This window comes from Schistocerca gregaria, chromosome 6 (assembly GCF_023897955.1).
Source record: "Schistocerca gregaria isolate iqSchGreg1 chromosome 6, iqSchGreg1.2, whole genome shotgun sequence".
NCBI lineage: Eukaryota > Metazoa > Arthropoda > Insecta > Orthoptera > Acrididae > Schistocerca > Schistocerca gregaria.
The window spans coordinates 189,344,490-189,368,902 of NC_064925.1; the positions used below are offsets into that span (position 1 = coordinate 189,344,490).

At 44.4% G+C, this 24,413-nt stretch overlaps 1 pseudogene; it reads right to left on the reverse strand.

Moving 5' to 3' along the window:
* Positions 1-24,413, reverse strand: part of LOC126278797 (neural-cadherin-like) — a 217,978-nt pseudogene that overhangs the window by 140,240 nt on the left and 53,325 nt on the right.

The following is a 24,413-nucleotide window of genomic DNA, read 5'->3' on the forward strand; positions in this document are numbered from 1 at the left end:
CAGTTTTAATCTGCCAGGAAGTTTCATATCAGCTCATACTCCGCTGCAGAGTGAAAATTTCATTCTGGATTCCTACCCTAGGCTGTGGCTAAGCCATGTGCCCGCAATATCCTTTCTTCCAGGAGCATTAGTGTTAGTGTTGCAAGGTTCGCAGGAGATCTTCTTTGAAGTTTGGAAGGTAGGAGACGAGATACTGGTGGAAAAGAAGCTGTGAGGACTGGTTGCGAGTCGTGCTTGGGTTGCTGAGTAGGTAGAGCACTTGCCCTCAAAAGGCAAAGGTCCGAGTCTCGGTCCGGCACACAGTTTTAATCTACAAGGAAGTTTCATATTAGCGCATACTACACTGCACAGTGAAAATTTCATTCTAGATAAACAGAGGTTTGAAATTGTATCCATCTGACGAATAAACGTAGAGCATTTGACTCACCACTTGGACCTGATGAGATAAAGGTCTCTGGGTTGAAGAATTTACAGAAGAGATCTCCAAACCTTAATTACTATCTCAGGAAATAAAGAGTTAATCAAGTAGTGTACCAACATCTGCCAAAATAAATATTACTTTGAAGGAATAGATACTACTGCGATCAAAAAAGCAGCAGATATGCCCTTTTATTTGTTTTTCAGCAGGAGAACACAAGATTTTTTTTAAAAAAAGAACACGAAATCTCGTGCAAAAACAATAGACTTTACAACACTGATAGCAAGGGATATGAGCACTGTGGGAGACAGAACACTGCTGGTTGCAATTAGAGTTGCAATTGCATTGTTTATATGCCACTGTCAGCTGATCGGTGGGGAATGAGGGGAGGGAAGTACGACAGTGTAAACAATTTGCTCCCCATCCGTCGAGTAATGGCGAAAAACTCGGTATTTGCTGTGAGGACCAGTTGATTTATTAGTCAGAAAACACTGACATTAATAATATCCAATAAGAAGCAAATATAAAAAATCTCTTCCATAGCTGTGGACCTGAATTGGATTACTGGTGACACCATCAGTTTTACTGACAAGCCCATCACTGAAATGGCGTCGGATAAAAATATTTGTACCAAGCTGTGTGCTACACAAGATTTATGTATTTATCAACAAATATCACAATAAAGTTATGTGGATGAATCACAAAAAATAGCGGAAAAGGCACTTGCGGAAGTATGCAGCAGCAGAAGCAGAAGATTTCCAGTAAACATGGGTCAGCAAGGCAGACGTTTGTGAGATAACTGCCCCGGCCTCGGGCATCCATGTGTGTAATGTCCTTAGGTTACTTAGGTTTAAGTAGTTCTAAGTTCTAGGGGACTGATGGCCTCGGAAGTTTAGTCCCATAGTGCTCAGAGTAATTTGAACCATTTTTTTGAGATAGCTGCGAATGCGTGGTTATGAACCGCCACTGATTTCAGTACGAAATATTGGCTTAGTTAATAGAAATATATTTGAAATGAAAATACTTCTGCATAAGTGGGCAAATTAATGATGGGGGCACAGACACATTTTGCTTCTGATGATGATGGCATCTGACACGCCGATCTGTAGGCTGATTCCGTCATGATACTATAAGCATTCAGGGACGATGGTGATGGGTAAGTGTAACTACGTGAGGTAACGGATCCTCATCGACTGAGTAGAAAGTTATAACCGCAAATCGTTCTGATACCTCTGACAGTGGAATACCAGCTGTGTTGTCACTATGATTGCAGGGTAGTCAACTTTCTGAGGAGGCAATATGGACCAAAAGAAGAAAATATGTCTAGCGAACATGCACTCTAAAATGCGTACGTTATGAGCAACGTGCATTTGTTCATCGTTGATACATAGAAACAAATCTCTTTCACTGCAGTTGTTTTGGTTTCCATAGTTTTGGAGGAGGTACTAAGGACCAAAACAGAAAAAAAGGTCCAGTAAATATGAACTCTAAAATTCATACCTTATAACAGATGATGAACAAGTGCCCATAGCTCATAAGGTATGCACTTCACAGCTCTTGTTTATTGGTCTTTTTTGTCTTGTTCCGGGTCCATAATACTACATCTGAAAGTTACCTTCCCAACAGTCTTAGCAGCAACAATGCCTATAAATGTGTTCCTCTGTTAGAGGTGTATCAGAAAGATTTCTGGAACGCTTTTACCTTTGTTTAACCTTTAAATCTAAAGGGAGTGGAAGGGTTGACCAAATAATATGAACATTTCAGTTCCAGTTTGCTTATATACTACAAAAAACAATCTCACATTAAAACTGACAGACGCCACTCAGCCAAGATTATTTACGAAACACTCATTACATAAAATTATAAGCAAGTTAATAAATCATTAGCCAACGATCTCCCATAAACATCGAGAAACGCCACTCAGGCAAAATATTTAAGAAACTCTCTCATTGCATAAAATCATTAATAAACTAATAAACCATTAGCAACGATCTCATATAGAAATTGACAGAAGCCACTAAGGCTGAATCTGACCATAACTTTAATAAAATAACTCTAGTTAAGACACGTTATTTAAGACTCTTTCAATTCCAACACGTTAACATTACATGTAAAATAACAGTGGATACACAGTCTCAATTTTAACACGAATACTTAGAACAAATTTATTAAAACGTAACTTGGGCAATCTTGCAAATTAAAAGACTAGAGAACCTTGCAGAGCGAACTACGAAATTATTCAAATGCCGATTGGCTTGTAAGATGGGCTTTTAGGTAATAGAAAGTTACAACTTTGTACAATCATAAATGTGTAGCAACAGAAGTAAGGCCCGAGATTGTAAGGCCGAAGTTTAACTACGAACGGTGGAACCGACTGAGGGAAGTAATACTCAACTTCGAACCAAGACGTGGCTCCGTTTGCAACCTCACATCGAGTAGGTCACAGAAATGTGAACCCAGCAAACGCTACCGAAAAGGAATACATGAGCTCAGGCGAAGTCCACCGCCCGTAAGCCAAACTTGTAATCTAAAGGGAAGCTCTGCGCTTAGGTTGCTCGCTTCCTCAGCTCACTGAAACACAGGCCACACCCGACAACAGGAGGCCAAAAAACTTTTCTTCACTTTAACATTCAAGATTGACCAGTAAATTAATACTATAAAATCAAGGCTAAACAACAACTAATTTCACTCGCAAGTGCTTTCTCTAAGTGAAACAGTACCTGATAAACAAACACTTAGAGTGGGAAATGAACTGGTTCACGAGAACCGACACTCACTAAAACTTAATGAGACACATATTGGCCACCTTAAGTGGGCCTGCAAAGCTCTACACGGTAAACTTTAGAAATAAAAACTCATATCGCCCGCAGAGGACATATTGACATGGATTAATCGAGATCGTAAGCAAATTAAACACTTACTAATAATAGATAATGAACTAACATTCTGAAAATACACGAGTATTACGTGGAAGCAGAGCACAGTTAACTAAGCGCTCTTAGTAATTAGAGTACTTAACTAGACGTCTTGATGTTGGGCCGATTTTGCGAGGATGTCAGACCATCACTTCGCAAGACCTTAATAGCGTGTCCCTCCAAGGAAGCGGGCACATCCACAGCTCACGAGGTTGCGGGAGAATGCACAGCGCCGGCCAAGTCCCACCGCCTCCAGTATAACCACGTGACAACCGCCGCCTGGCCTCAGGCACGCCGTCTTCACTTCTACCCGCCAGCCAATCGCCGACTCGAGCACCGCCGCCTTCCGTTCTCAAAGCGTTGTTCCCCTTACTCGCCGTCGGCACTAGCTTGTATCCCTAGGCGACCCAGGCCCCAAGACATACCTCTGTACTAGGACATCGATCGTACTCGTCAGAGATACTACTGGCGCCGGTCCCGCCGCGGCTCAATTTTCTCTTGTAATTTCTGACTCGGTCGTGTCCGGACCCTTACCGCAAGTGGATACATTTACCCTTCTCTATCATACCTGTAAGTTTATAACATCATCACGGAATAACCCTGTACATTAGTAAACGACTAACCCGGGGCACTGCCATCCGGTACCAGTTATATGTTGTCCGCCTAACGGCTTGCAAGCCCGCCCGGTTGGCCGTGCGTTGTAACGCACGGCTTTCCGGGCGGGAAGGAGAGCTTGGTCCCCGGCACGAATCCGCCCGGCGGATTTGTGTCGAGGTCCGGTGAACCAGCCAGTCTGTGGATGGTTCCCCTTATTCCGCCTCAGTTACACTACGTCGGCGATTGCTGCGCAAACAAGTTCTCCACGTACGCGTACACCACCATTACTCAACCACGCAAACATAGGGGTTACACTCGTCTGGTGAAACGTCCCCCGGGGGGTTCGACCGAGGGCCGAACCTCACAATAACCCTGGGTTCGGTCTGGGGCGGCTGAAGGGGGGAAGTGGACTGCGGTAGTCGTCGTGGGGTTGTGGACCACTGCGACTGCGGCGGGGATCCAGCCTCTACGTCGTTTCTAATACAATACAACGGCTTGCAACATGCAATAACCACTTACAGACGGCTGGTGGCAGCTAGAGCAGTAGAAGACACACAAAGCGAGTCGGGGGGACGCGGAAAACAGTACAGTGTTTCCCGTAATGCGGAAACATCCAAAATGGTGGAAGCATTTCCGAAACGACTAAGTTTGCAAACTACTCATGTGCCACCGAGGTTACGCATTGCAAAATGGCGCTATCCAAAACTGGCGACGAACAACTGTGGTGCACCATGGGCCATAGAGGACACCAGTGAATGACGGCTGCGGAGGCGTGTACGGGCGAAAAGGCGTGCAACTGATGACCAACTGACCGCTCAGAGGAAGAATGGGTTACCAACAGTGTATTCTCAAAGACCATTCACACATTGCTATATAAGGGCCTCCGTAGCAGATGCCTGTGGCATGCACCCGTGCTGACTGCACTTCATCGGCGACGCCAATACTGCAACTGGAAGCCCACTAAGTGCGACAGGTGGCCTTTTCAGACGAATCGTGCTATTCTCCATCAGACGGATGGCCGCTGGCGTGTACTGAGTGAAAAGTCTGAGAAGAAACACGATGGAGGAGGGAGCGTTATGATCTGGGAAATGTTTCCGTGGCATTCTAAGGGTGATCTCGTAATTCTGGAAGGCACAATGGATCAACACAAGTAAGCATCCATCCATGTGGACCATGTCCACCCCTACATGCAGCTTCTTTATCCCCGGCATGATAGCACCTATCAGAAGGACAACGGAACTTGTCACACTGCTCACAGTGTACGTGCACGGTTCGAAAAGCAATAAGATGGGTTTACTATACTCTCCTGGTGAGCAACCTCTTTACTTCAAAACCCAGTCGAGAATCTGTGGGACCACCTTCATCGAGCTGTGCCTACTATGGATCCTCAACCGAGGAAGTCAGTGCAGCTGACCACGGCACTGGAGTCGTCATGACTCCACATTCCTGTCGGTGCCTTGACGCTTTCTGCGCGTCTCATAGCTGTCCGCGCTGCAAAAGGCGATTAATCAGGCTTTCGACAAGTGGTCAAATTAATGTGACTGGACAGTGTACAAAGGTATGTTAAAGGGTTAACATAGTGCGACAAGTATTACAATTAGAAATTGTCAACATGTTTAGAGGCAGTGTATGTATTGTATGGAACTGGGGACCTAGAAACGACGGAGAGGCTTCGTCCCCGTCGTAGCCCACAGTGGTACCTATCCCACAACAGGCTACAGCAGTCCACTTACCCCACCGCTGCCCCCCCATCGAACCCAGGGTTATTGCGCGGTTCGGTCCCCAGTGGACCCCCTACCCCGCCGCCCCCCCGCCCCCCCGCCCCCCCCCCCCGCCCCCCCCGGGACATCTCACACCAGACAAGTGTAATTCCAATGTTTTTGTGATAGAGTAATTATAGTATACGCGTACGTGTAGAAAATGTATGCACAGCAATCGCCGACATAGTGTAACTGAGGCGGCATAAGGTGAACGAGACCGCATTCGCCGAGGCAGACGAAAAACCGCCTTAAAAACCACCCACAGACTGGCCGGCATAGCGGACTTCGATACTAATCCGCCGGGCGGATTCATGCCTGGGACCGGCACGCCTTCCCGCCCGTAAAGCACTGCGTTAGACCGTACAGCTAACCGGGCGGGTTAGGCAGTGAAACTCACAGCACGCAAATACCCAGACTATAATTATCCTCTACTTGAAAATGAGAGTGCTTGGCGATTTCCAATAAATTTTAGATATAATTTCAAAAATTTTTTATCTCTCTTTCAGTTACAAGCTTAAAGTTAAATATTTAACGCATTAGCTCAATTGGGAGGTAATCAGAAGACTGAAGCTGTTTTTTTACACGGGAATTCAATTCCATAAAGAATTGGGAGCTCACTTGATTGATCGAGCACAGCCTATACTTTGGCCTCCAAGGCCACCTGGCGGCCTCTGGATTTTTCTGCCTTGAATTACCTCAGAACTGAAGTGTTCAGCAGCGACATCTACGATTTTTCAAGATTTGCAAAATGATCTACTCTGTAGAAATCAGCATGGGTTTCGAAAAAGATCGTGTGAAACCCAGCTCGCGCTATTCGTCCACGAGACTCAGAGGGCTATAGACACGGGTTTCCAGGAAGATGCCGTGTTGACTTCCGCAAGGGGTTTGATACAGTTCCCCACAGTCGTTTAATGAACAAAGTAAGAGCGTATGGACTATCAGACCAATTGTGTGATTGGATGTCATTCTCAATGGAGAGAAGTCTTCCGAAGTAAGAGTGATTTCGGGTATGCCGTAGGGGAGTGTTATAGGACAGTTGCTATTCACAATATATATATATATATATATATATATATATATATATATATATATATATATATATATATATATGACCTTGTGGATAACATCGGAAATTCACTAAGGCTTTTGCGGATGATGCTGTAGTATATCAAGAGGTTGTAACAATGGAAAATTGTACTGAAATGCAGGAGGATCTGCAACGAATTGACGCATGGTGCAGGGAATGGCAACTGAATCTCAATGTAGACAAGTTTAATGTCCTGGGAATACATAGAAAGAAAGATCCTTTGTCATTTAGCTATAGTACAGCAGGTCAGCAACTGGAAGCAGTTAATTCCATAAATTATCTCGGAGTACGCATTAGGAGTGATTTAAAATGAAATGTTCATATAAAGTTGATCGTCGGTAATCCCCGACTGAGATTAATTGGAAGAATCCTAAGGAAATGCAATCCGAAAACCAAGGAAGTAGGTTACAGTACAATTGTTCGCCCACTGCTTAAATACTGCTCACCGGTGTGGGGTCCATACAAGATAGGGTTGACAGAAGAGATAGAGAAGATCCAATGGAGAGCAGCGCCCTTCGTTGCAGAGATGATAAATTAACTTCAGTGGAAGACTCTGAAGAGAGATGCTCCGTAGCTTGGTACGGGCTTTTGTTGAAGTTTCGAGAACCTACACTACTGGCCATTAAAATAGCTACACCACGAAGATGAAGAGCCACAGACGCGAAATTTAACGGACAGGAAGAAGATGCTGTGATATGCAAATGATTAGCTTTCCAGAGCATTCACACAAGGTTGGTGCCGGTGGCGACACCTACAACGTGCTGACATGAGGAAAGTTTCCACCTGAATCCTCATAAACAAACAGCAGTTGACCGGCGTTGTCTGGTAAAACGTTTTTGTGATGCCTCGTGTAATGAGGAGAAATGCCTACCATTACGTTTCCGACTTTGATAAAGGTCGGATTGTAGCTTATCGTGATTGTGGTTTATCATATCGCGACATTGCTGCTCGCGTTGGTCGAGATCCAATGACTGTTAGCAGAATATGGAATCGGTGGGTTCAGGAGGGTAGTACGGTACGCCGTGCTGGATCTCAATGGCCTCGTATCACTAGCAGTCGAGATGACAGGCATCTTATCCGCATGGCTGTAACGGATCGTGCAGCCACATCTCGATCCCTGAGTCAACAGATGGGGAAGTTTGCAAGACAACAACCATCTGCATGAACAGTTCGACGTCGTTTGCAGCAGCATGGACTATCGGCTATCGGAGACCATGGCTGCGGTTACCCTTGACGCTGCATCACAGACAGCAATGCCTGCGATGGTGTACTCAACGACAAATCTGGGTGCACGAATGACAAAACGTCATTTTTTCGGATGAATCCAGGTTCTGTTTACAGCATCATGATGGTCGCATCCATGTTTGGTGACATCGCGGTGAATGCACATTGGAAGCATGTACTGGTCATTGCCATACTGGCTTATCACCCGGCGTGATTGTATGGGGTGCCATTGGTTACACGTCTCGGTTACCTCTTGTTCGCATTGATGGCACCTTGAACAGTGGACGCTACATTTCAAATGCGTTACGACTCGTGGCTCTATCCTTCATTCGATCCCTGTGAAACCCTACATTTCAGCAGGATAATGCACGACCGCATGTTGCAGGTCCTGTACGGGCCTTTCTGGATACAGAAAATGTTCGACTAGTGCCCTGGCCAGCACATTCTCCAGATCTCTCACCAACTGAAAACGTCTGGTCAATGGTGGACGAGCAACTGCTTCGTCACAATGCGCCAGTCATTACTCTTGATGCACTGTGGTATCGTGTTGAAGTTGCATGGGCAGCTGTACCTGTACACGCCATCCAAGCTCTATTTTTTACTCTATGCCAAGGCGTATCAAGGCCGTTATTACAGCCAAAAGTGGTTGTTCTGAGTACAGATTTCTCAGTATCTATGCACCCAAATTGCGTGAAAATGTAATCACATGTCAGTTCCAGTATAATATATTTGTCCAGTGAATACTTGTTTATCATCTGCATTTCTTCTTGATGTAGCAATTTTAATGGCCACATACCGACAATCTTTCTGTCCACGAACAACGCGAGACTGGAATAGAAGGGAGAACCGATAGAGGTACTCAAGGTACCGTCCGCCACACAACGTCAGGTGGCTTGCGAAGTATGGATGTAGATGTAGATGATACGGAGTTGTTTTAAATAATTCGCAACTCACTGAAGAGATGAGTGAAATATTTCCTCCAAATTTGAGGACGACATGTGAAACATCTCATTTAACAGGTACGACCCATACGAGTGTACAGTAAATTGTCACATGTAATACATTGAATCAGTACTGTATTTCTTCTTAGGTTTTGGTGGAATATGAGTCTAATTAGATGTGCACTTACTTGGAAAGTTTAAATTTCAAATATACGAGGGTCGGTCAAAAAGTAAGGCCTCCCATTTTTTTCTACTTAAAAAAATTAAGTTAAGTGAAAAATTTGAATTTGGCGCCATTCCTCAAACCTTCTTCTGCAATCCACTGCAGTAGTAACTTTCTGTGTCAACAGGTGGCAGCACAGCAGAAGTTTGTAAGATGGCCGACATCGATGTTCGTTTGAGACAGCGTTGTGTGATTGAATTCTTGAATGCAGAAGGTGAAACGCCCATACGCATTCATGAAAGACTGAAGAAGGTGTATGGTGTTGTGACAGTGGATGTCAGCACTGTTAGACGATGGGTTCGTCGTTGTAAGGAAGCTGAAGGGCAAACACCGTTGACTGACGAAAAGCGGAGCGGCAGGCCGGTGAGTGCAGTGACTCCACACAACATTCAGCAAGTTGATGACATCATTGGTGGTGACCGTCGGGTGACTGCAGATGAAGTGTGTCGCATTATTTCTCTTAGTAAAGGCAGTGTGATCACGATTATGGCAACAGTTTTCTGGGATACAGAGGGTGTGATTCTGGTTGATTTTTTGGAGCAGGGATGCACAATAAATTCTGTTCAATACGTCACAACCCTCAAAAAACTTAAAGCACGTCTTCAGCGAGTTCGCCCAACAAAATCAATGGCAGATGTTCTTCTTTTGCATGACAATGCAAGACCACACACCAGTCGTCATTTTGACGAGATTGTCAAAATTGGATGGGAAGTTTTGCCTCATCCCCCATACAGCCCTGACCTGGCACCATCAGACTTCCATCTGTTCGGGCCACTAAAAGAAGCTCATCGTGGAATTCATTTTGAAGATGAGGAGGCCGTCAAAACATCCGTGCGTCAATGGATTAGGAAGCAGAGCTGTGATTTTTACCGTGCTGGGATACATGCCCTTGTTCAAAGATGGACCAAAACTGTAGAGATGGGCGGAGATTACATTGAAAAATGACAAAATGATCCTCAATGTTGTGGTTTTCAACCTATGTAATTGCATTTAAATTTCCTGACAATTAAACGTAGAAAAAAAATAGGAGGCATTACTTTTTGACTGACACTCGTATTTCAAACATATCATGCAAAACTTTATAACCGTGCTATAATGTGATTTCCTTTTGACTTACAAGGATAGTAATAATAACTTAATTGAATATATTAATTTTAGTATATAAATTGAACTGTTTAAATATATTATATTTTATGAATAATCATTTACACTGTGAGAAATAACATAAAGTGAAAAAATATAGCAGTAATGAGAACTGAATCCAAGCCGACAAATTTCCAGTCAGTGTTCTAGACCACACGCATAAATCTGTAGAGAGTGTTTTACTCTTTCCTATAGCCCGACCTGGTGAAATATTCTAGGGGTTTGCTTCTACTCACATAGTCTGAGTCAAATCAGCGAGCCTCGTTTGACGGCCTCCTGTTAGGTGTACATGATTTGAATAGATCTCACTTTCTCATCCAAAGATTTTCTGGTAATGGGGTTCCTTAGTAGTTCATCTATAGAAAACGTCTTCTTACTAAATTTCCTCGTGTACTCTCTTTTTTATCACCATCTTTGACTTACAAGGGCCTTTTGACTAACAAGGGTAGTAACTGTAACTAAATTGAGTACGTTAATTTTACCTGTATGTACCGAACTGTTTAAATTCATTTGCATTTTATAATTAATCATTGAAAATTGTGAGGAATAAAATAAAATGAAAAGGAATTGTGTAGCAACAAGAATCGAGACCGAGCCAGCAAATAACCAGTCAGTGTGCTTAACCACTCGGCCATGGCGCCATTACGTCAACCGATTCTCAAGAATCCCTCATATTCTGTGCTTGCATAATACATTACACAAACTTTCAAAGAAAAATGATGATCTGGTGCAAGAAGGAATGACGTCTCATCAGAGCGAACACAGTCGAAAACAGGCAGCTGCGTCCCTTCTCTGAATTGATCTGAGCACTCGACAGTGGATTCTACACTCCTGGAAATGGAAAAAAGAACACATTGACACCGGTGTGTCAGACCCACCATACTTGCTCCGGACACTGCGAGAGGGCTGTACAAGCAATGATCACACGCACGGCATAGCGGACACACCAGGAACCGCGGTGTTGGCCGTCGAATGGCGCTAGCTGCGCAGCATTTGTGCACCGCCGCCGTCAGTGTCAGCCAGTTTGCCGTGGCATACGGAGCTCCATCGCAGTCTTTAACACTGGTAGCATGCCGCGACAGCGTGGACGTGAACCGTATGTGCAGTTGACGGACTTTGAGCGAGGGCGTATAGTGGGCATGCGGGAGGCCAGGTGGACGTACCGCCGAATTGCTCAACACGTGGGGCGCGAGGTCTCCACAGTACATCGATGTTGTCGCCAGTGGTCGGCGGAAGGTGCACGTGCCCGTCGACCTGGGACCGGACCGCAGCGACGCACGGATGCACGCCAAGACCGTAGGATCCTACGCAGTGCCGTAGGGGACCGCACCGCCACTTCCCAGCAAATTAGGGACACTGTTGCTCCTGGGGTATCGGCGAGGACCATTCGCAACCGTCTCCATGAAGCTGGGCTACGGTCCCGCACATCGTTAGGCCGTCTTCCGCTCACGCCCCAACATCGTGCAGCCCGCCTCCAGTGGTGTCGCGACAGGCGTGAATGGAGGGACGAATGGAGACGTGTCGTCTTCAGCGATGAGAGTCGCTTCTGCCTTGGTGCCAATGATGGTCGTATGCGTGTTTGGCGCCGTGCAGGTGAGCGCCACAATCAGGACTGCATATGACCGAGGCACACAGGGCCAACACCCGGCATCATGGTGTGGGGAGCGATCTCCTACACTGGCCGTACACCTCTGGTGATCGTCGAGGGGACACTGAATAGTGCATGGTATATCCAAACCGTCATCGAACCCATCGTTCTACCATTCCTAGACCGGCAAGGGAACTTGCTGTTCCAACAGGACAATGCACGTCCGCATGTATCCCGTGCCACCCAACGTGCTCTAGAAGGTGTAAGTCAACTACCCTGGCCAACAAGATCTCCGGATCTGTCCCCCATTGAGCATGTTTGGGACTGTGTCGTCTCACGCGGTCTGCACGTCCAGCACGAACGCTGGTCCAACTGAGGCGCCAGGTGGATATGGCATGGCAAGCCGTTCCACAGGACTACATCCAGCATCTCTACGATCGTCTCCATGGGAGAATAGCAGCCTGCATTGCTGCGAAAGGTGGATATACACTGCACTAGTGCCGACATTGTGCATGCTCTGTTGCCTGTGTCTATGTGCCTGTGGTTCTGTCAGTGTGATCATGTGATTTATCTGACCCCAGGAATGTGTCAATAAAGTTTCCCCTTCCTGGGACAATGAATTCACGGTGTTCTTATTTCAATTTCCAGGAGTGTAGTTCTCGTGGAGAGAGCGCTACTGAACATGTTTTCATCCAATTTATTTGCAGACCAAACCACATCAGAAGAGAAATTACGTAATTTTAGTGCGATTCCCTGTTCACATTCGAAGGGAAATGGCATAATTTTAGTGCGATAGTTACAGTATGCTGTAGAATAATGGCACATGATAAACGGCCGTGACTGGTTTGTATTGACTAGAATAATATTTCACACTGAAGTCAGAGGCAACTCGTAACCATTTATTCACAATTATATCGCAACGGGTTCGTATCCTTCGTGGAATATGGTCATGAAACATATCCACAGAACCACGAAAGATAAAATAGGTCAAGACAAACAGGTGAATATGTACAAGTCAGTTCTCAGCGGGGCTCAGAGGCAGTTGCAGCGTTCTCCTGGGAACGGCGAACAGCTGGATCGCCGAATTATTGAATGGGGTTGATTTTATGATCCGGCAGTAAACCCGACTTATTACGCCGGGAAAGCCTACGAAATCACATCAAGTATCTCTAAGGGGAGGAGATGGTGAAACTTGTAGAGAAGTTAGATAAAACTTCGGAGGAAAAAAGGAAAGCTGTTCAGTACACTCGCCTTCTTGCTGAGATGCCATGACGAAGGTGAGCTAATAGGATTAAGGAGCGTTCCAGGCAAGCACTGATAAGAGCAAGCATTCATTTTACCGGTAGACAGCTGGATATTGTTTCTAAACATTTATTTTACTTATATCTGGACTTGGCTTCGCAGTTTTCAAGAGATGTGTGCGTTGATGTTTCCTTATGGGCACTTTCGGACTGGGCACATAGGAGTGCCGTTACCAGACAGTCCTCCAACTTTGAACGGCTTATTTCTCGTCCTACAGCATCAGAAGGGCATAAACTTCGACGAATTGTGCTTAAACGTTCTAGTAAGGGGTTGGATGGGCCCTCAGTGGCGATGTTCGAGAAAGGTTTAAATTTTGCTCCCACTGTAAAGAGACTTCCTATCACAGATAATATTTGCTCTGTAGAACAAGCAGTACAAAGCCGCCCTGAAGATCAGGTGGAAGTAATAGGGCAAGAAGTGTCCCACACGATACCATCTCTTCTGCAGATACCATCTCTTCTGCAGAGAGAGAGAGCCATTCGTTCCCTTAGGAATGATGATGAAGTAGTAGTTTTACCAGCCGACAAGGGGAATGCCACGGTTGTAATGACAGGGGATGATTACACCCTTAAAGTGGATTTACTACTCAACGATCCGGCTCACAGAAGACTGTCTAGTGACTCCACAGAAAATATTAGGCGTAAGACACTTCCGCTGTTGAAAAAGAGCTCGTTGTCCGGAGACTTACGTAAGAAATTTCATCCTGGTGCTGCCGTTCCGTCCAGGTTGTATCGTCTGCCTGTTACATAACGAAGGGGTTCCTCTACGCAATGCTGTTAGTAATTTAGGTGCTCCCACTTTTTAACCTGTCGAAGTACTTAATGTCTGTTCTCTGTCCATATGTTGACAAGTGTGAACACCATATCTCCAATTTGGTGGATTTTATTCGACGGCTGAAATCTTTGAGGCTGTGTCCTTCGTTTTCATTTGTGAGTTTTGATGTGGTATTTCTATTTACACGTGCCCCTTCGGGAGAATCCCTGAGTCTGATTTGTGAAAAGCTGGATGAAGAGTTGGTGAAGCTTCGTCGTCGTGTGCTGACATAACGTATTTTTATTTAACGGAAACATTTTTTAACAGAATGACGGAGTAGCTATCGGTAGTCCTTTGTTACCCATAGTCGTCAATTTATTTATGGAGGAGTTCGAAGATATTGCAATGAGGATTTCGACTTTGGAACCAACGTACTTCTTGAGGTATGTAGATAATACTTTTCTTGTATGGCCACATGCACGTGATTCTTTCAACATATTTTCGAACGACTTATACTGTCTTCATCCCATCATTAAATTTACCATGGAGGTTAAAAGTAATGCGATGTTTCCATTCTTGGACGTGATGGTTTACAAAAAAACCAGATCGTTATCTGGGACTCAGTGTTCACCGAAAGCCGAAGCACACTGATTGGTATCTGTATGATAGGAGTTGCCAGTCACCATACCAACGCAGTGACGTCCTTAGGACTCTGGTACACAGAGCATATGCCATTTTTTACGTCGACAGTTTAAAGCAAGAACTTGCACATATGACAGACATTCTTGGAGGGCAGTAAATGTGGTGGGCGGGGTATGCGCCGAGTACGGTACGGAAGCCTATAAAGGGTGTTACAAAAAGGTACGGCCAAACTTTCAGGAAACATTCCTCAACACAAAGAAAGAAAATATGTGGACATGTGTCCGGAAACGCTTAATTTCCATGTTAGAGCTCATTTTATTACTTCTCTTCAAATCACATTAATCATGGAATGGAAACACACAGCAACAGAACGTACCAGCGTGACTTCATACACTTTGTTACAGGAAATGTTCAAAATGTCCTCCGTTAGCGAGGATACATGCACCCACCCTCCGGCGCACGGAATCCATGATGCGCTGATGCAGCCCTGGAGAACGGCGTATTGTATCACAGCCGTCCACAAAACAAGCATAAAGAGTCTCTACATTTGGTACCGGGGTTGCGTAGAAAAGAGCTTTCAAATGCCCCCATAAATGAAAGTCAAGAGGGTTGAGGTCAGGAGAGCGTGGAGGCCGTGGAATTGGTCCGCCTCTACCAATCCATCGGTCACCGAATCTATTGTTGAGAAGCGTACGAACACTTCGACTGAAAAGTGCAGGAGCTCCATCGTGCATGAACCACATGTTGTACGTGTAAAGGCACATGTTCTAGCAGCACAGGTAGAGTATCCCGTATGAAATCATGATAACGTGCTCCATTGAGTGTAGGTGGAAGAACATGGGGCCCAATCAAGACATCACTAAGAATGCCTGGCCAAACGTTCACAGAAATGAGTCGCATGTCAACACAAGCACCGAAGTCAACATTACCCTCCTTCAATTGGGCCAACTAGCGGTGAATCGAGGAAGTACAGTACATACCGACGAAACTAAAATGAGCTCTAACATGGAAATTAAGCGTTTCCGGACACATGTCCTCATAACATCTTTTCTTTATTTGTGTGTGAGGAATGTTTCCTGAAAGTTTGGCCGTACCTTTTTGTAACACCCTGCCTAGGACGTCGATTTGCAGCCTTCGTATCAGTTCTCAGCGGGACTCAACAGCAGCAGCAGCAGTAGCAGTAGCAGAGTGTTCTCCTGAAGATGGCGATGAGTTCGATCGACGAATTTTTTCACTTCCATTTTGGGAGAACAAAGCGATCGTTAGCAGGACACCGCTATGGTGTCTGCAGATAAGCTAATTTTACAAGGGAAAATGTAAGATAAACGCAACGAAATGAGTATGCACGCTGATCCACTCACTAAAGTCACGATAACGAAATCCTGAAAAATACCTTGGCAGTAGCACTTACAAAGCTAAACAATAATCCACTGGGTCACAGTGTGTCAAACCTAATGAATAAGTTTCTGAACCATACAGTCAAGTGAATTGTGTCTTTAGCCATGCATGTATGATATAGTGTTTGCTCTTACCTTCTAGCCCGCTACCATCTGTGGCAATAACCTGGATTGTATAGCTCGGTGTACGCTCTCGGTCGAGACAACAAATGGCTGTCGCTATTTCTCCAGTGTCGGAGTCGATTTCAAAAATAGCGGATCCTGTGCGTTCATCTACAGCGTTCTTCTCAATTGAGTACTTTATCCTTGCATTGCTTTCCTCGTATGGATCGTCGTTGTCCACTGCTGTCACGTTCAAAATGAACGTCCCTGCAAACAGCAAAAGAAGCACCTGATTAGAAATCTGATCTCTTTGTAAGAACTGCTTTCAAAATTCAAAACTGCTTACGACGACTCCTACTTTCTCCCTCTCTCTGGTAACGTTTTAACTAGAGCTTCACACTTTCCAAAATTAGCGAGTTTTGAGTAAAATTTTGATATTATGTGCACTGTTGCTCGTCGTAATTGCAGCCTTATGGAGTTTGTTGTTAACAATCAATCCAAATTCTAAGATAATAATAACATTCTAAAGTATAGAGGTTATGTTGTATTGAGCGGAACTGCACTGCAGCATAGGGCGCTGCACGACGCCTTCAAATATTGTTTATGTGAAACGAGTGAAACGAGGGACCGAGAGTACAGGTGGTACAAGTGACATTTCACAAGAAAATGATCTAAATGCACGTTGGGAAAGCTAAGTGTTTAAGTAAAAATTAAAAGCGATTTCCAGCCTAGGGCCGCACACTCTGACGAAATTGTTCAAGTACTAAGACAATGCCTGGACTGTATTTAGGATATAATTAGTGTTTATGAAATGGCAGACAGAAAGAGATTTTCTGCCATCTTTAATGAAGGTTCAGATACGCATTTTTTCTGAAAGTACAGCAGTAGCCAAATGTGCGTGCTGTAATGTGTACTTATAGTAATATTTAATGCATGTTTAAATAGGCTATATGTTGAAATACCTCTTGTTCATCTTCAGGCAAAATCAGCCTATTCACACAACAGATCATAAGTTTCTTGATCATATCCAGTGTGATAAGATTTCGGTCTCTCTGTAAAGGCAAAGAAACACTTCAAACTTGTATTTGTTTATCAAGACGGTATGGAAGCAGTGACGCAGGTCAGAGAAAACGTTTCCGTGATGAAAATGAAAACAGAAAACTTCCTTTCAATTAAATCCTTGGATGCCATAGCAAAGGACAGAATTACTATAGACACGGAAGGAAACAACGTACAGTGGAGGAAAACCACGCGACTCTGAATCAGCAAAGAAAATCCTCTACCAGTGTAGTTCAAGTATTCACTATAGCACGATCTTGACTTTATAGAACAGATTTTAAGGTACCTAGTACCGGTATCACATCAAATCATCTTCTGTAGTCTTTGCATAAAGATGAAATGGAAAAATTTCCAGGAGCCGGAAAACTACGTCCGTCCCCTTTCTCACTTGTTCCATAACAGTATATACCATTCCTAGATTGTTGCTGACATGGGTGTTGAGCCGTGCATGGATCGTGTTCATGCCATTTATTGTTTGCCATCTTATAATACGGTACTACCGCCTCGTTTTCTTATTACATTTACTGGTGTCACTAACTTCCTGCCTTACTTGCCCATGAGCAGCAGCAGCAGCAGCAGTATCAATAAGTGCACTGTCGTACCATCTCTGGAGTGACGAATAGTATTTCCGGGTTATCGTGTGTCTGGCAGTCAGTTCGAGAAGGACCAGCGTACACGGCTGATATGCCCAAGCCACCCCCACCTGTCCACCTTCTCCAATATGCTGATGGCACCGTCTTCCTGGCTCTCTATCCTACCCTTCAACCCACCCTCCAAACCCACCTTGAACAGTTCACCACTTGGTGTAACCAGTGGTTCCTTCGTCTCAATCCCTCCAAAATCCAGGCAATCATTATAGGCTGCACCACCCACTCCTTCCATCTCCATGATTTCTACCTCACCCTTTACGGTCGTCCCATCGAGTCCACCCCCACCTTGAGATAACTTGGCCTCACCCTTGACCGTCACCTCACCTAGACCCCTCACCTCCTGACCATCCAGCAGAAAGCCCATTCCCACTTCTGCCTCCTGAAACTCCTGTCTGGCAGGACATGGGGATTGTATCCTTCCACCATCCTCCACACCTACAAATTTCTCATCCATCCTATCCTCTTTTATGCCAGTGTTGCCTGGATCTCCACACCCACTCGCTTTTACAAGGTCCTTCAAATCCTCAAAAGCCATATGCTCTGCCTTGCCTTCTGTATCTGCCTTCCTTCCCCAACACGGCTCCTGTACAAACTCATCTCCTTCCCCCACCTCCTCCTTTTCCTCCAACATCTCCTCATCCTTTACACTGTCCGCAGGCTTGATCCCCCCCACCCCCTAGTTTCCTCCTTCCTCTCCACCCCCCGCCCGTTGCCGCACCTCTATCGCTGTTTCTCTTCCCCTCTCCACCTCCACACCCTTCATCACCTTCATTAGGCAATTTCCAGCACCTCCCCCTCCCGGATGTTGAACTTCACTGTGATATATACCCTTCCTTCGAATTGTAAGCTGGCCTTTGCCCCCCTCCTCAGGGCCCGCCTTGTCCTCTCCCCTCCTTCTCCCAGAGCGGATTTTCTCCCCCCCCCCCCCTCCCCGAGTCCCAGCACCCCATCCTCACCTCTTTCCTTCCCATGTCCTTCCCTCCCAAGCCCTTTTTTGGCGTGCCCCCCGCATGTCTCCCCCCTCTCTTCTCCTCCCTCCCTTCTTCCCTTCTCCCTCATATCCTTGCGCCTGGCAGATCCTCTGGATTGCTCATCGTCATTGGTGTGCTCCATCAGTGTTGTGTTTGGTGCTGTTCTCGAGTGCATGAAGAGCTGTGACTTTAGTCGTGTGCTGGACTTGTACATAGTGTTACTGTCAGTGTTCGTGGGGTCTATGCCGTCCATCGATACTTTTATGCTGAAGCCATACTTTGCCTTGTGTTCTTTTAATTGTCCCAGTGAGTGGTTTTTTGTGCTCTATACATTTGAAGGTGTTTTGTCCATTTTACAGTCGCCGTCTTTTTGTCTGTTCTCGTCCATTATGTTCCCTCTTTTTTATATTTTTGTCCACTGTATTTTCTCCTTTGTAATTTTAAATGTCTTCTGTTGTATCATTATTGTCTTTTAGTTGAAGAGCAGCGCTTTTGCTGCTGCCAGCCCGCCCCGGTGGGGGATTGAAAATCAATAAAAAATTTAAAAAAACGGACCAGCAGTGCTATCGAGGATGGAACCCCAGTGAGGTCAACACAGCAAGTTGGTTCAATTGGCTCTGAGCACTATGGGACTTAACATCTGTGGTCATCAGTCCCCTAGAACTTAGAACTACTTAAACCTAACTAACCTAAGGACATCACACACTTCCATGCCCGAGGAAGGATTCGAACCTGCGACCGTAGCAGTCGCACGGTTCCGGACTGAGCGCCTAGAACCGCTAGATTAATGCGGCAGGCCAACACAGCAAGTACCAGCGGGGACTACCGTTGGTTGGTCGTCTCATCGACGACGTGCATTTGGGTCGGTTCCTCCTGTGCAGAGACGCCAGTTGTGTTACCTGTGCATGATTTGGTCGGAGCCAGTGTCTCTGGGACGTCGTCTGTCCGAAGGAAGAATGCCAGCTGGTCGGATGAGACAGAGCAGCGACAGAGAGCTTTTTTGCTATGTTGATGTTGTCCGCCACGGCGTGTAGTTCCACAGCCGTTGCGATGTTCATGTATGTCAGTAGTTATTGTGTCTTGGCTTATTAACAAACCAATATTTGAAGGCGAATGTTACTGGTCTCTTCGCCTCGTTGGCATTTTGGTAGTAGTGCTTTTGGTCTGGCGACCGAAATCAGGTAGATGGTTGGTTCGTCGGCTGTTTGTAGGTTGGGTTGCCTTCCGATTTAGAGATTGTTTGTCAGTCTGCCTGTCTCGCCTAAACGGGCTTTAGTGTTACAATTCCAGGCCGACCCTTGGAAACTTCTGAGCTTCACTCCATGTCTGTTACATAGTAACTTCCCTGTTTGAATTTTAGTTATTTGGTTGATGTGTGGCCTTCAGCTGAGGTTTTATGTATCCTGAATTAATGTTCCTGTCTTGGCCTTTAGACATAAGATTCTTATTCCTTATATGGGGCTTTCAGCCGAAATTTACATCAGATCTTTTAAGGTCTTAAGCCGTTAAATTATTGTGTTGCTGTGTGGCCTTAAGTCGAGTATTAATATCTCTTAAATTGATGTCCTTGTCTTGCCCTTAAGGCATGAGATTGTTATTCTATATTTTGTATGAAATGTTTTAATGTAAGGCCTCTTTCTTTTGATTGAAACTCCTCTTATTGATTAATATGCGACCCCAGCCTAGTTCCATTAAAATTAAATTGCTAAGGCCTTCAGCCTGTCTAGATTGAAGATTTAGAAAATATTCTTGGGTGAAACCTCCAGAAGAACCTTGTATTTCAATTCTTGCTTAGGCCTTGTGCCTTGGATTTTGAGTGTGGCCTTCAGACGATCTAAGGTTAATCAAAGGAGGTCGATTAAGGTTTTGGGTGTTTTGCACCCATGTTGTAATATTGTCTGTTGATGAGTAAAGTTTGTATGTTGAGTGCAACTGGCAGGAACTCATTTTGGCCCCTTTTCACAGCCTAATCTTCTCTGGCCTGTTAGCCCAGGCATTTCAGGTGTAAGAAGAGGGAGTGGTAAAAGAAAAAGGATGTACTCAAATAAGAAGATGAGGAAAACTGAAAAATGCACAACACAAAGGTGCAGCATCACGATTGTTGTCCAGTGTCATTTATGCGCGTATTTCATTTCCTTACCAACCTTTCTCTTACTATTCTTTTTAATGGATCATCCAACAAAGTATGTTCAATAAACAGTTCGATTTACTATTAACAGAGAACTCATTGCACCTCTGGAGTGTGTGCTGCTTTACCATAGGGGCGCGCAGGACAGAACTGTATTGCAACGCCTTATCAGATTTGCGTAGAATAGACGTCAGGAGAAGAGATTATGATTTTTTAATTATTCAATCAGGGCCAGCTTATGTTATTTAGAGACGGTTTTTGTGAACAAATTTTTCAAAGCCAATTACTCTAGGTGTCATGTCCAGGCAGTTTATACTGTTCAAAATTCTTGCAGTCGGATTGCTAACTTTTACGGTATGAAAGACTTCCCTTTTCATTACGATAATTAATTACTTTTACAATGCAGGCTGTCTTTCACATTACGACAGTAAGTTTCATTCGACAGTTCGTTATCATAGCTCAGGCTTACAACCAGAAACAGAGTGCTTCAGTTAATAATTTTTATTTATTTAGATAACCTTCACTATATTTTTATTTATTAGGTAACTTTCAGCTTTATACCCATTAATTTTCAGGTTGTTATATTAATTTCGTTTTACTTACTCATTAATCCTTGTTTTATAATGATCATGTATTGTATTACGTACATCGCGAGAGTTGTAACAACATACCCGCAAAATATAGCACAGTAAATAAAACATTTTTGCAATTGTACCTGTTTTACTCTAAAAAGTTTTATGACGCAAGGAGTAGAAGTGCTTTTAAGATATCATACAAAATAATGCAGGGGCGCTACAGTCTCTAAGCATAGCTAGAACTGCACACAAACTGAGCATGAGGAAAAAATAGCTCATATTTCGATAGTGATTCGCATACTTTATAAATAGCCATTTAATTTTGGCAGTCATTTAAACAGTATGCTTCAGCAAGTACTTGTACTACTTATACCCTTGCCCCTGAAATCGTATGTTCCCACCAAAGTGCGGCGCCAGAGGCTAGCGTTTCCCTGGTGACGCGCAACGCCACCTACGAGGCGTGGTGACGCGGCTGCTCGCGGAATGGGCGTTCCCACCTGCAAGCGGCAGACACTAATGGCAGCCAATACCGGACCGCCACCGAGGTATGGGTGGGGGACCCACTGAAACACGTGGTTCATTTAATTAACTTTATCATGAATCTATTCGAAAGAAAGACGAAGATGGATGAAGAAGATGCCAGTTTTTAAAATTTTCTTTACGATGTATTCTTTCACATATTTCATTATTCACGTTTTCTTACTTCACCGGAAACAGGTTTGACGAATTACCGATCACAACTCTTCACTATCTCACTACAGGTATGTAGCCGACAAAGAGGCGAGTGCTCTAGAACCAAAACTCATTACAGCTTTTAATATTGGAACTTGCAGTGTCTAACTGTAGTTTACTACAATGATGATACATTACCTTTTATGGCATTTATTTATAACTGAAAATGTGTGACAGTTGATCCTCAGTATTTGCTATACTAACAAGGAGAGGCCAAAACGTTTGGATCACAAGCTTACTTCAAATTTTGTACACTTCTACCAGGCCTAAAAACACCTTAATGTGCAGGTAGTAAGATGTCTGCAGGTCGTGGTCTTTTGGTAGCGTTCTCGCTTCCCGTGCAAGGGCTCCCGGGTCAGGGATTTTTCTGGCCTCGCGATGACTGGGTGTTGTTGTGTCGTCATCATCATCATCATCATCATCATCATTCATCCCCATTACGGTCGGAGGAAAGCAATGGCAAACCACCTCCGCTAGGACCTTGCCAAGTACGGCGGTACGAGTGTCCTGCATCGTCCCCTACGCTCCTCGGAGTATGGGACCTCATCATCATCAGTAAGGTGCGCTAGCCTGGCAATACCGGGAAAATCGCAAGAGAAGTATTATGCTTCTATTATGCGGCTAATGAGTCTGTGCGTACGTACCGGATGTTAAGAGTTTAGGGTGATCAAGTGGAGTCTGCACGGTACCTCAGCATGTTCGGTCAGAGGCCTGGTTGCCCTCAGTACTACAAAACTCAGTAAAGGAATCAACGATCAACTGAACGGATGTCATTTGACGTCCGTCCATACCGAACGCAACGAATAACACCGAACAAAATGGAAAGTAAAACAGAAAAAAAAATTCCGTGTGCAGACAAAAAAAAAAAAAAATGACTCTGAGCACTATGGGACTTAACTTCTAAGGTCATCAGTCCCATAGAACTTAGAACTACGTAAACCTAACTAACATAAGGACATCACACACAACCATGCGCGAGGCAGCATTCGAACCTACGACCGTAGCGGTCTCGCGGTTCCAGACTGTAGCGCCTAGAACCGCTCAGCAATGCGGTCAAAGGGTTAGCTGCCCTCTGTCATAAAAAACTGAGTGTCATGGGATGTCGCTCCCGAACAAATTCAACGAACAATAACTAACAAAGTGGAGAAAAGGTAGTTAGCTTCCGAGCTTCGTAAGGAAAGCGTTTATGAAACGATGGTTCCACTCCCTCTCGAACTTATTTATTAATCAAATTTTTTTCATCACTGGTCAAATTATTTAATTTATATGGCTTTTGAGAGGTAACATAAAGGAAAAATACCACGTGTATTTGCATGAAGTTTCAATTAATGTTCTCCGTGTTGTATGACAAATGCTATCCTGCAATGTGCCATGTTGAGAGCACATTCCACGAGTAAATGTACAGTACTTTGTGGTCTGGCACATTATGACTTACTGTGTAACTGATTGTGAACGTCATTTGAATCATTATTTATCGAGGTCTGACTTGGGCTTTCCAAGCCTATCACTTGTCCTTGAAAACTTAGTTACAAGTAGTAAGTAGTCAAATAATTAATAAATTTCACTACAGCTCATGAAAATGGACGAGGTTTTATTATTATATAAGCCCCCAAAAGTCACAAAAAATGAATAATGTGACCAGTGATGAAAAAAATATAGATTAAAATGTAGGTATTAGTGATATTTAAACAGTCGCCTCGTCTCCGAGCATCTCGCTTAGCACTTACGCTAATCACTTGACCACAATGACTTCTTAGGCTCGGTATCTTCGCACAAATACATCTGTTACATAACAGGTGTGTAAAACTTCTCTTGCGATTCTCTTGCGGAATTGCAAAGTAATGCCCTTTACTACTTCCACATGATATTGATTTAAAGGCCTAGTAAAGGTGTACAAAGTTTGAGGTAAATCCGTGATCCCAAGATCATGGCCTGTCTTTGTAATATCATATGTTTTAACAACTGGCTCTGTGTTCTGTTTCAACTGATTCCTCATATTGCAGTCATGTGCGCGAACACTGTTTCGGTACTAGCCATCCGCAGAAGGTGTTGTCCCTCCACCAAAATTCTTTCTCCATCTCAAACAAACCTTCCAAAGACTGGAAAGTTGCACAGGTCACACCAGTATTCAAGAAAGGGAGTAGCAGAAATCGCGAAATATGTGAGAGAGTGTCACAGAAATGATACAGGATTTGGGATGGACATC